The following is an 11,142-nucleotide window of genomic DNA, read 5'->3' on the forward strand; positions in this document are numbered from 1 at the left end:
AATAATAATACTTTTATAACCTACTATTTAAATCATTAATTATTTATATTATTGTTAATTTAACATATTTACCTAAATTAATAACTTTAATTTATAAAATTTTAATTATATTAATTTAATACCTATCATGAAAAATAAGCACAAATATTAGGTACCTATAACAAACAGCTGAAATGCCTTCTGATAGAAGCTCTGTACAAAATTACCATGAACAACTGCAAAAAAAATATTAAATTAATTTTTCAGGAACTATCAAAATCCTTTGTCCGCTTATAATCCATTATTTCAAACATGATCCGAAATAAAATAATAATATTTTGAATTGGTTAACGTTCATTAGGTATTTAAAATTTTAAAATTATACAATATTTTATTTAAACATTTAAGTAATAAAGTATATTATAATAATTACTTATTTGTAATTTATTTAATATTATTCATAATGCAGCATTTTTTAAACACCTAATAACATTTATTATGCATAACAAATTAAGCTATATTTAACCAATGCTAATATGTATCTAATAATAATAATCATAATAATATGTGTCTTATGTAGGTTATAAAATATGTTATAATAAACTATCGTCTCGTATGAAGATTTCAGAAAGGCGTTTTATATAGGCAAAGTACGTGCAAGTAATTAGTAAATACTAAATTGAGATTTCAAAGAGCTGCGTGAAAACAATATCACGGTTTTTAAAAATAAAATTTCAAAAATATTAAGTCAACTACTTTAAACAGTTTAAGCAGATTAAAAATTATTGTTACAGAGGAATTTGAAATTTGAATACTTAATACATTTTGAAATGATTTCATGATAATTCCTAACTTAACACGTTATTCAAAACACATATTTTATGAGCCGTTGAACACTCTGTACCTTGCCAACAAAATTGCATCTTTCTACAACAGTAGCATATTACGCATACCTAAAGTTCTAAATGCACACACGATTTTACAATATTTTGTGATATAACTATAATAATATTATTATGCATGTTTATTGTTAAGTATGCCAATTATATACAAAAAACAGATTTGCATAGTTTACATGTTTTTATTCAATCAATGTTGACGAAAATAATTCTGTTAATATTTTTGAAGAAATATTTTTTTTGTTTATCAACTACACTAGACACCGATACGACAACCGATACTAAAAAAATACTTGTTTCGGCAGCTATAGGTAACTATAAAAGTATAATATAACTTACTTCGACGAGCTCAAAACTAATATTGGAAAATATAGGGAAATGTTCACGAAACTACTGAAAATCACACATTCTTTTTGACCCTAAATATTTAACACGCACTCCAATCCTGAAACTATCGAAGGTTTATGCCATCGGTGGTCAATTAAGAAAAAAAACATTATTTATAAATAAAAACAATCCGCGCAATGAAACCTGCTCAACCGGGAACTTATTGAGGCATAGCCGGATATCGATCAATTTTCGCACCTACGCGTCATGCAATTTAAAATTTTTAAGTCCACTTTAATAACGTCCTACGAATACATTTTGATATATTTAGCGCAATACATAATACTATAAACATCACTGAACGGCGGCCGATTTTTTCGCAATACAACGATCAACGATAACAACAAATGAACACATTCCGAACGACGTCTGTACGATGAGAAAACTATTGAACAATTTTCAAACAAAAACCGAATTAACTTTCGAAATACTTTTTCTATCGACAACCGTGAATACGAGTCCATTTACAGAGGTGGGGTTTCCAACAGCGCGACTGTTTACGTATATTGTTCAGTGACAATAAAGAGTCAGCAACAGTACAAAAAAAAGTACAATATTATTATTGAGGCGTTGGGTTTAATTTGTTCAACTCTATCGTTTCGCATTCGAATGTGGCACAATGTGATGAATTCGCCGTTTTATAACTAAACCGTATTGTCAGTAATTTATAATATGACTGTAAAAAATATTATAGGTAAGTATTTTCGCAGTCGCAGTTTGAATTATTACAACAATTATTTAACTCACCATTTAAGTCCTGGAAACGCGCACTCAATGTGAATGTAATATTATGACGGCCGATCAAAAACACAATTTACTAAATAAAATTACGATTACGGATTTTGCGAGTCTATTATTCGTGGATCATTTAGCAGGCAGATCACTACAGTCGTGTAGTAGGTACTGTGCCCAGCGCGAGTAAACACTGATATTCAGGTTCAGGTAGCGTGTAGGTACACAACCGGTACGCAGATAGGTACGCAAAAACGAGTCGACATAGAACGGTTATCCGTGGAGGGGTGGACTTAGGGGACAGAGGGGGAAACTGAAGGTCAAGGGACCGCGTAGTATCACTTTGATGACCGAGTCATCAATGGTCGTTATGGTGTACAAGACGTTTGGGTTATTTTTGTTTTTGTTTTTTTTTTTCTACAATATATTGTACCTACCTAAGAAGTCATTACTTTTTCTTTCATTGTTACATGCACGCCCAGATAAAAATTATAAATAATTGTGTTACAATCGCAGTGACGAAAAAAATACCAACAAAACCGAATACCATAGCAAGGTTAACACTGCTAGACCTAGACAATGATAAAGGTTCAAGTTCAAAGCATGTATTCCCGAGTTCATATTTTTTTATTCTAATAAAACAAAACTTTTTAGGTTTAGAATCAATATTATTATACATATAATATATATATATATAAAAATCCTGACAAGACAATAATAATTACTATAATATGAAAATATCAAGTAGTTTTCGATTCGTTTTTATGCAATTTGTAATTATTCGATATTTTACATAATACGTACTACAAAATTTAAAAAAAATGTGTATGATTTCCTGTATACATTTTTTATGATACTTAATTTTAAATTAAATTTTAGTTTAATAAAATTATGTATTTTAGTATTTAAATATTAAGTGCTAAAACATGAATGCAAAATTACACATTTACACACAACGTATTCTAAAATAGTTGCTTATGATAATAAATTAAGAAAAAATATACTCATCATTTTTTTTTATGAGCATTTAAAACTTTAAAACGTCACATAACTACCTATAGAAAACAGGATTCATCTCAGAAGTTAGAATCATTTTTCTAATAAGATAATAATATTATATTATTCATTTTTTTATATATATATTTAGGTATATCTCCACCTAAGGTGGTTTATTCATAAAAAAAGTTAGGTAAATAATAATTTTTTATTTCCCCATACAACTAAAACGGTAGTTTTTCATACCTAATGTATGCATTATTATTATTTTTAAACGGCCGATTTTTGTTACAGTAAAAAGTGCATATTTTACGTTTTTGTTCTTTAAGCTTTTAGTATATGAGGCCGTGTGCATAATATTTATATTTATAAAATACACGAAATGCCCAGCCCTGTATATTGCTATTATGAAATCATAGTACCATAAAATCACCGAACTGTATGAAAATATGCCAAACACGATAAGCAATATATTTATATACACATAGGTTGTATTGTTGTATACCTGTATTATAGCGCACAGCAATACCTAAAACCTTAATACACTAGGTAGTATTAACTATTAGGTACATTAATTAAAAATTGCTACCTACCTGTACAATATAAAAATACGTTTTATTTGTGAGGTACCTATATAATGTATGGATAATGAAGATGTCCTAATTGACTAATCAACGTGTTCAGAATCATGATAGTTAGAGACTTGACATTTTCACGGTGTACCTTCGTACCACAAAGAAGGGGTGAACTAAAAAAGGTTTTTAAATTCTAAATATGGGCTTACGCGGGGATTTTGTTTTAGCAAACGGAAATTATTATTTTTTTTGTTTACAGAATGATTCATCCAGCATACATTTATACCCCTTTTTTTCTTAAATAATGCAGTTATAAAAAACAGATTTTTAAATTTTTTAACATACATAAATAGATACTAGGTATACTTTAAAATGTTTGAGAATTTTTCTGCTACACCATTAATTTTAAATTAAATACATCAACATTTTCAAAAAATTATCCACTAAGTAATTTAATATAGAAAAGGAGGGTTCTCGTTTGTAAAACAGAGCTTTGTGTCACCACGGTCCACGGTCACGTACTAATAATTCAAGAATTTGAATAAATTCATTATTTAATGGAAATAATGGGGGTGAGCATGCTTGGTGAATCAGAATATATATATATAATATATGCTTGGTGCCCCGTATGGCCATATTTATATGTGTGTGTGTGTATGTGGTTGCTATTGGTTAAAATAAATAGATAAATAAACAAACAGCCAGGGGTAATATTATAGTACCTAATACTCACATTCATAAATTGTGAATACCTAATGAATATTTTCATTAAAAATGTATTATAATTTATAATAAGTGTATCACTAAATACTGTGTTTTTGTCAAACTTTTGTCAAACCTTATTGTACAATTTAAACTAATATTAGCTTAAATACTACTAACACACTTTGCAATAACGTGTAGTTTTATTTAATTTAATAAAATATATTCAACCAACGGTTCCAAACCCCCCCCTTACAAAAAAACTACAAAACAGCTAATGGCCATAATTGCCGGGCTCAAGTTATATTTTTTTTTTTTTTTCCCAAGTTATATAAAAAAAAAAAATTTAAAAAAATAAAATATAGAAATGTTCTAAACAGTGGTTTTGTTGTGTGACTTCAGTTTTAATTGCGTAATTATAGTAATTTTAATTTGTAAAAATTGTTTATACTCCATATTTCAACTAATTTTAATAATAATATTATAATCTTTAATATAAATGGCAACCATTAATGTAAAAATAAAAACATTCAATTTTCGTGAGACAAAACTAAATGAATGTGCTCTCGCATAAATTGTGTTGACCACTCACTAGCAACCTATATTGGTTGAAAAATTAAGGTATAAACACTCTACGATTCTCAATTAATCTATATTAATATACCTTTTATAATTTATAATATATTTTTTAAATGATCCTGTAGTTTTTGAGTCCAAAGAAAACAAACAAAAAAACATTAAATTTTATTTATTAGATTTTGGGGTATCAACATCTTATTGTCGTTAATCTATTCTATAGAAATGTTTATAATCTTAAACTCAAAAACTACTGGACTGTTGTCAATATAATTTATATAAATAGATTTCTTGACACTCGTAGAATTTTTATATCTTATTTCTCAACTAATATAGGTTGCTATAGGGTGATCCACACATGAATTTAATTTTTACTCACAAAAATCGAACATCGTTGCAGATTATTTATTATTACAATAAATTAGTAAAAATATGCCATATACAATAATTTTTTTGTAAATATATTTGAAAAAAAATATCTTAAAACCAAATATATATGAACAAAAACACAATTACAACTTTTATGATCCTCAAATCTGACATATGAAATCTTAATTCTGCACATAATTGGTCCAAATATTAAAAGATGAATAACGACGAATATACATTTTAACGATATTAAATTTACGTAGGGTTTTAAGTATTCCTTGTATCTGTCTCCATTTTTGTGTTTAAAAAAAAAACATTTCCAGAATTAACCCCGTCATGCATAACTTTTTATTTTTTTCCGAAAAAAATGTACTATTGTAAAAAAACATCAGGATAATGAGAAAAATATTTAAAAAAATATTCAAGATAAACTTCACCTAAAAGTGGACTAAAGTTAAATTTGTGCCAAATATGGGACGACGTGCACAAATAATTGCACGTCTGTACCGACTGTACCATATATACGGCCACCATGCATCCAATAGTACAATATTTTTATTCATGTTATATTTTGGGGAACATGCACCCAAAATCTAGTACCTAGTTAATAATTATTATTGTGTTACAATAAATTGTCTATTCTTCAATTTTTGATTTGACAAGAACGAAGCGCGTGTTTTCGTTTTTAAGTTTAAACTGAAAGAATAATATGGTTAAATAATGTTATAAATAAAATTTAAAAATTTAAAAATTGTAGGTACCTATCTATCTATAAATAGCATAATATGACGTTTAATCTCGTTAGCTTGATTGAGATCTCCAATCGTTTTTTTAATAATATGGTAAATTATGTTGTATTTATAATCAATATACCAATATACCATAATATACGTTCGCGCGTTTAAATTCAGTCGATATTATTCGGATCCTATGTGTTTTCTTCATAATACTATAGGTTATACCTCACTTCAAAATTAAGTCCAATGGGCAATAACTTATACCTTGCTTGGATACAATATAATATACGCGACTGCATGTGTAAATAAATTGAACGTTTTAATGTCATAAATCGTACAAGTGCATATTGTCTTGTTCTGAGATTAATCTATATGGATAATCTTTACGATTATTTCCGACGTTAGACTAGTAGGTGGGTATTTTAAGCAGTTTCAGTAAGGCATTCGTATGAAAAGTATATTCTTTTACTTTTAATACTTTTATTTTATTCGAAATTCTAATACTATTTTAAATATTTTTCATAAAGAGTATTCAAATACGAATTTTGAATACATTTTTTCTATTTTAAAAATACTTTTCCAATACGAAAAAATAATTTTGATTTGTGATAAAACAAATTTTTCTAATCTATTTATTTGTATAATATTGGTAATTTAGTCTACAACATTATTATTTATTGTAGATACAATAAGTACAAATATATAACACTTATTTCTATATTTAATATGTTGATGCATTAACCAATATAAACGATATCATTATACAATAATATAGTACACAACCGACCCAAAACTAACATAAATTAGCGAGAAAAAAATATTTTCTAACAGTATTTGAATATAATATGTATTTGGAATACATTTTTTAAAAAGTATTCCCATTACAATATAAAAATATTCTTTACAGGACTGAATAATATATGGTATTATCTTATGTAGTTATTTGTAATACATAACAATGGTGTATATGGTATATTATGTATCTTATATATTATACTTAACATAATATTCTATTATATACACAGATCGTATTCACAAGTCACAACACAACATTTCATATTGCCATATTGGGTTTTCATTTTCTGTAGTTGTGATTTGAGATTAGAAAAATTTACCTCAAGATCATTGTTCAGGTAAAATAACATAATATAATAATACAAATTGTACCTATACCCAACGTAGTATTGTAGATCCATGGATTGGATTACGGATAAATTGTATAGGTAACCGGTATTATTGTTATGAGTATTTTTTTTCCAGTTATCAGCCATAAGCAATTTTTTTAAATAATTATTCAAGAATTCACGTACCTAAAAACATTTTGATAACTTAAACAAAATATACTACAAATTCGTCCAGATGTGTATGTGTGTGTGTGTGTGTGTGTGGTATATATAACAATCTGTATGGACGTGAAAGAAGATTATATCTGTATTGGCATGGAAGTGTTCAAGGTTACTTCATGCAATCATGCTGAACGTTAAACTGAATCAACCAAGGACCAGAAATGAAAAAAAGGAAAAAAAGTATTAATATGCCATGTCGAATTAAGTTAATTTCTTTGGAAATTTGAAGACATCAGTATTTGGAATTTTCTCATGGTAGTGTACTAATGTAGTGATATTATTTAAATTATATGAACTCGGAACTACAGATTATATTATATGTAAACACTAAACTACGCAGGTATGCATATACATAAATAAGGTTTATTTAAATTTCTGTACCTACATAAAACTATTTTTGGAAGACTGCGATAAAAGCTTTATTCTATTATTATAATCTATAAATCCTTCCTTCCCGCCACCGGAAGATGTGTTGAACTAATACCTACCACAATACATATAGTAATATTTAATAATGTGGTATTAGACGAAAATAGAATTTTATGGACAATAAAAAATTATAATATGATCATATTCTATTATTATAATGTATTGATATTATAACTCGTATTACTATTGTATTTATATATTATGGTAAGACGTATAGTACGATGTCGATGTTCGAATTTCTTCTCTAATATTATTTTGTATACAATATTGAATATATTGCTAAATAAAATCAAAGGTTAGGCATTAACTACTAATAATTGAATTTAACTAGTTAGTTAATTTTCTATTAAAAAAAATCATGTACCTATATTATATAACTATTGTTAAAACTAATGCATAAATATTATCTGTTGTTTAATTAGTAATTACACTCTTAAGTCTGTACAATGATTAAAAAAAAAATATAATATTCCTTGTTTTAATAATTTATTTAGTTGAAATGCTTAAACCACTTAAGCGTTGTTCAATAAAAACAACAAAATGTTTAGCAATTTGAAAGTCCACAATCACTATGTGTGACCCAGGCGGCCAGGCATAGATGCAATTTGGGGAGGAGTGGATAGGGTGTGGTTAGGCTTATATATTAACATCTGAACGTGAGATATACAACTAACCAAGTACATGGTTGCGAATCGTTTTATCCTGAACATCGTTATATAGCATCATAATAAGCGGATAATAATTTATACCGTTTATTGTGGATAATTAGTCTCTACAAAACCGTTCTTAAATATGTAATTTTTGAATGAGTTGGTGTGTTTAGGGTAGGGGGAGGGGGTGTGTGTAAGTTGCTCATCGTTTAATCCGTGGCCATAAAATTAACTGAAAATTATAGCTTCATTATGGGTAGTTTTTTCATTAAAGTGGCACCCCAGGACCAGATGGTAATCAAAAAAAATAATCAACTTCTTTTTAACTGAGTTAAATTAGTATTTTTTCATTAGGTACTCAAAATGAAATATATTGTTTTGCTAACTATTAACTTATCTGACTTAGTTTCTGAACGTTGACTTGAGTTATAGTTAAGTCAAGTCAATCGTTGTCATTAACTCACCCACCTCTGAATACAATTAATAATTATGTAATACCTACAACAAACCAAGTTGTTGACATAATAATATGCAAATATTATGCAAATATACAATAGACAATAATAGTAGCCGTAGTAGCAGTCATAGTAGCCACCAAGATACAGTTGTTATTTTGTAGGTTTTTTACACATGCAAAATGCAACAAAATATATTCCGTATAATAAAATACAAACTATCAAAATACAATGACAATGGTTAAAAAAAATAATTAATGAAAAATATATTAGATAACAACTCACTATAAATACTCCGCATACCCGATATTTAAATTGTAATGAACACCAGGCTGCCATATATCAATCTGAAGTCTAAACAGTTGAAAAATTGACGTAAGAGTGTAGGCTATATGTCCAGCTACGGTGCAACAACGCTTTGGCGTTTTACTATAATATGACAAGCATGTGCAGTTCTTACCATAGAATGCTTATAGACCCCACTCCCGTTTAAAATTTTCGCATTTCTTACATTTTTAAACGCGTGTGTTCCTTTTTCTAATTTTTGACCATTCGTTTTTAACACCTAACCTCCTGCAGGTGGCAAGTCAATTTATTCTCATGTTTATAATTGTCGATCACGTTTGACGCGTGATGTCAATGAAATTGAATAATCGTACGAAGTGCACACATGACGCGTATAAATTCTAAAGACTCAACGTGTACATTTGATAATTTTCTCAAAAATATAATGATAAAAAATACCTATTAGATATATTTCCCAATACATTTTTAAAAACATCACGTATCTTTTGAAATTATCATATAATTTGTTTCTATGAATTGCAGTGAAATCTGTATAAAGCATGGTCAAAGATAAACAAAAATAAAAACTTCGTCAACGCGGTGATTAGGTACGTTATTAGTATTTCCTCAGAATATATTATAATCATACACATAATATGTATATCTATAAATAGCCAATTACTCAGTATATACTATATAGACTATAAATATTATTACTATTATGTTATTTATTATTATTGTTTAAATTTTAGTTACATTTGTAATGTAATGATAAAAAAACAAGTTAGGAAAGCTCACTGTGCGAGCGGGCTAAATTCCCTGTTGGCTGTTTCTAAACGTATTTTAATACAACGTAATTACCTAATAATTATAATTCCATGTACAATTTATGTACAGTAACTACTAACAATAAATACAACTACTACCTTAATTTTCAACAATTATAACTATGTAGAATGCAGGAATTTTAGATTTTAACCTAGGTATCTAAAGTACCAACTAAATTTTCTCTCCCGCCGGAAAAGATACCGAAGTTGAAAACCAAAATATTGTTTCAACGGGCATGGACCAATTGCGCCTAAAACAAAATTTGTATTTTAGGGTCAGTCTACCAATTGCGCCTCTTATATTTTACGGTTAGTACACCAATTGCGCTCTTTATATTTTACGGTCAATATACCAATTGCGCATGTGAAATACAACATCATCATGATTACCTTAAACTTAAAATCTTATTACTTTATGATTTAACCACCTATTATTTTATTTTAGTTTAGGCCTTAGGGTCAACACGTGACTTATAGGTCATGAGTTAAGTGCTGTCCTTAATTCATGTGCGGTAAGTAGTGCTAAGGTAATAAAATTAACAAAAATATTATAACCTATTATACAGAAAAACCAAAAATAAGGAACTTCACATAGTTTGTTTTAAGAAATTACGGGTCGACATTTTTACAGTCGGCATAAATTATATTTCAGTCACCAAATACTTGATCTCAACCTCTGTATTATATAAGTGTGTTTACCTTGTGTGTGTGTGTGTGTGTGTGTGTGTGTGTGTGTGTGTGTGTGTGTGTGTGTGTGTGTGTGTGTGTGTGTGTGTGTGTGGGTGTGTGTGTGGACGCGTGTCATGTGTTCAAGCAAGTTTATACATTATAACCAGGGCTCGGAACTTTATGCATTTGCATCTTTCTCGGGAAGCTGCATATTTCAAATCTGATTCGATACAAATTCGTTTCATGAACCATACAGTTGAAATATAACAATTTATGTTGCATATTTTTGCATATTTTACTGAATTTATATGATTATGCATATTTAAAGATTTTGAGTATATAAATGCATTTTATGGTAAAAATTTATAAGAAATCTACAACAAACAAGTTGTTGATGGTTGAATATTGTAAATTAAATAATTTAAAAATAAATAGCCGCCGCACACGGTTTCCTAGTCTATATTTTGAATTATACTATACCGAGTAATAGTTGAAATATTGTGTAAATGTTTATAAATATTACAAATTA

The 11,142-nt window shown here is 28.0% G+C and overlaps 1 protein-coding gene across 5 annotated transcripts in view; it reads right to left on the reverse strand.

Annotated features, from left to right (window-relative positions):
• The window catches only part of LOC132938404 (sodium-independent sulfate anion transporter-like), a 34,041-nt gene extending 24,775 nt beyond the window's left edge, over positions 1–9,266 (reverse strand). Inside the window, exons 1-2 of one of the 5 annotated variants that reach the window (XM_061005217.1) lie at positions 2,013–2,208; positions 156–215 (exon numbers count right to left, since the gene is read on the reverse strand). The gene's annotated coding sequence lies outside the window, so the exon portion shown is untranslated. Of the gene's footprint in view, positions 1–155; positions 216–1,217; positions 1,619–2,012; positions 2,209–9,117 lie in introns of those variants that run through there. The other 4 variants (XM_061005216.1, XM_061005219.1, XM_061005215.1 and 1 more) reach the window with 4 other exon arrangements.
• Positions 9,267–11,142: the final 1,876 nt, after the last annotated feature.

The sequence above is a fragment of the Metopolophium dirhodum genome, chromosome 2 (genome assembly GCF_019925205.1).
Source record: "Metopolophium dirhodum isolate CAU chromosome 2, ASM1992520v1, whole genome shotgun sequence".
Classification (NCBI taxonomy): domain Eukaryota; kingdom Metazoa; phylum Arthropoda; class Insecta; order Hemiptera; family Aphididae; genus Metopolophium; species Metopolophium dirhodum.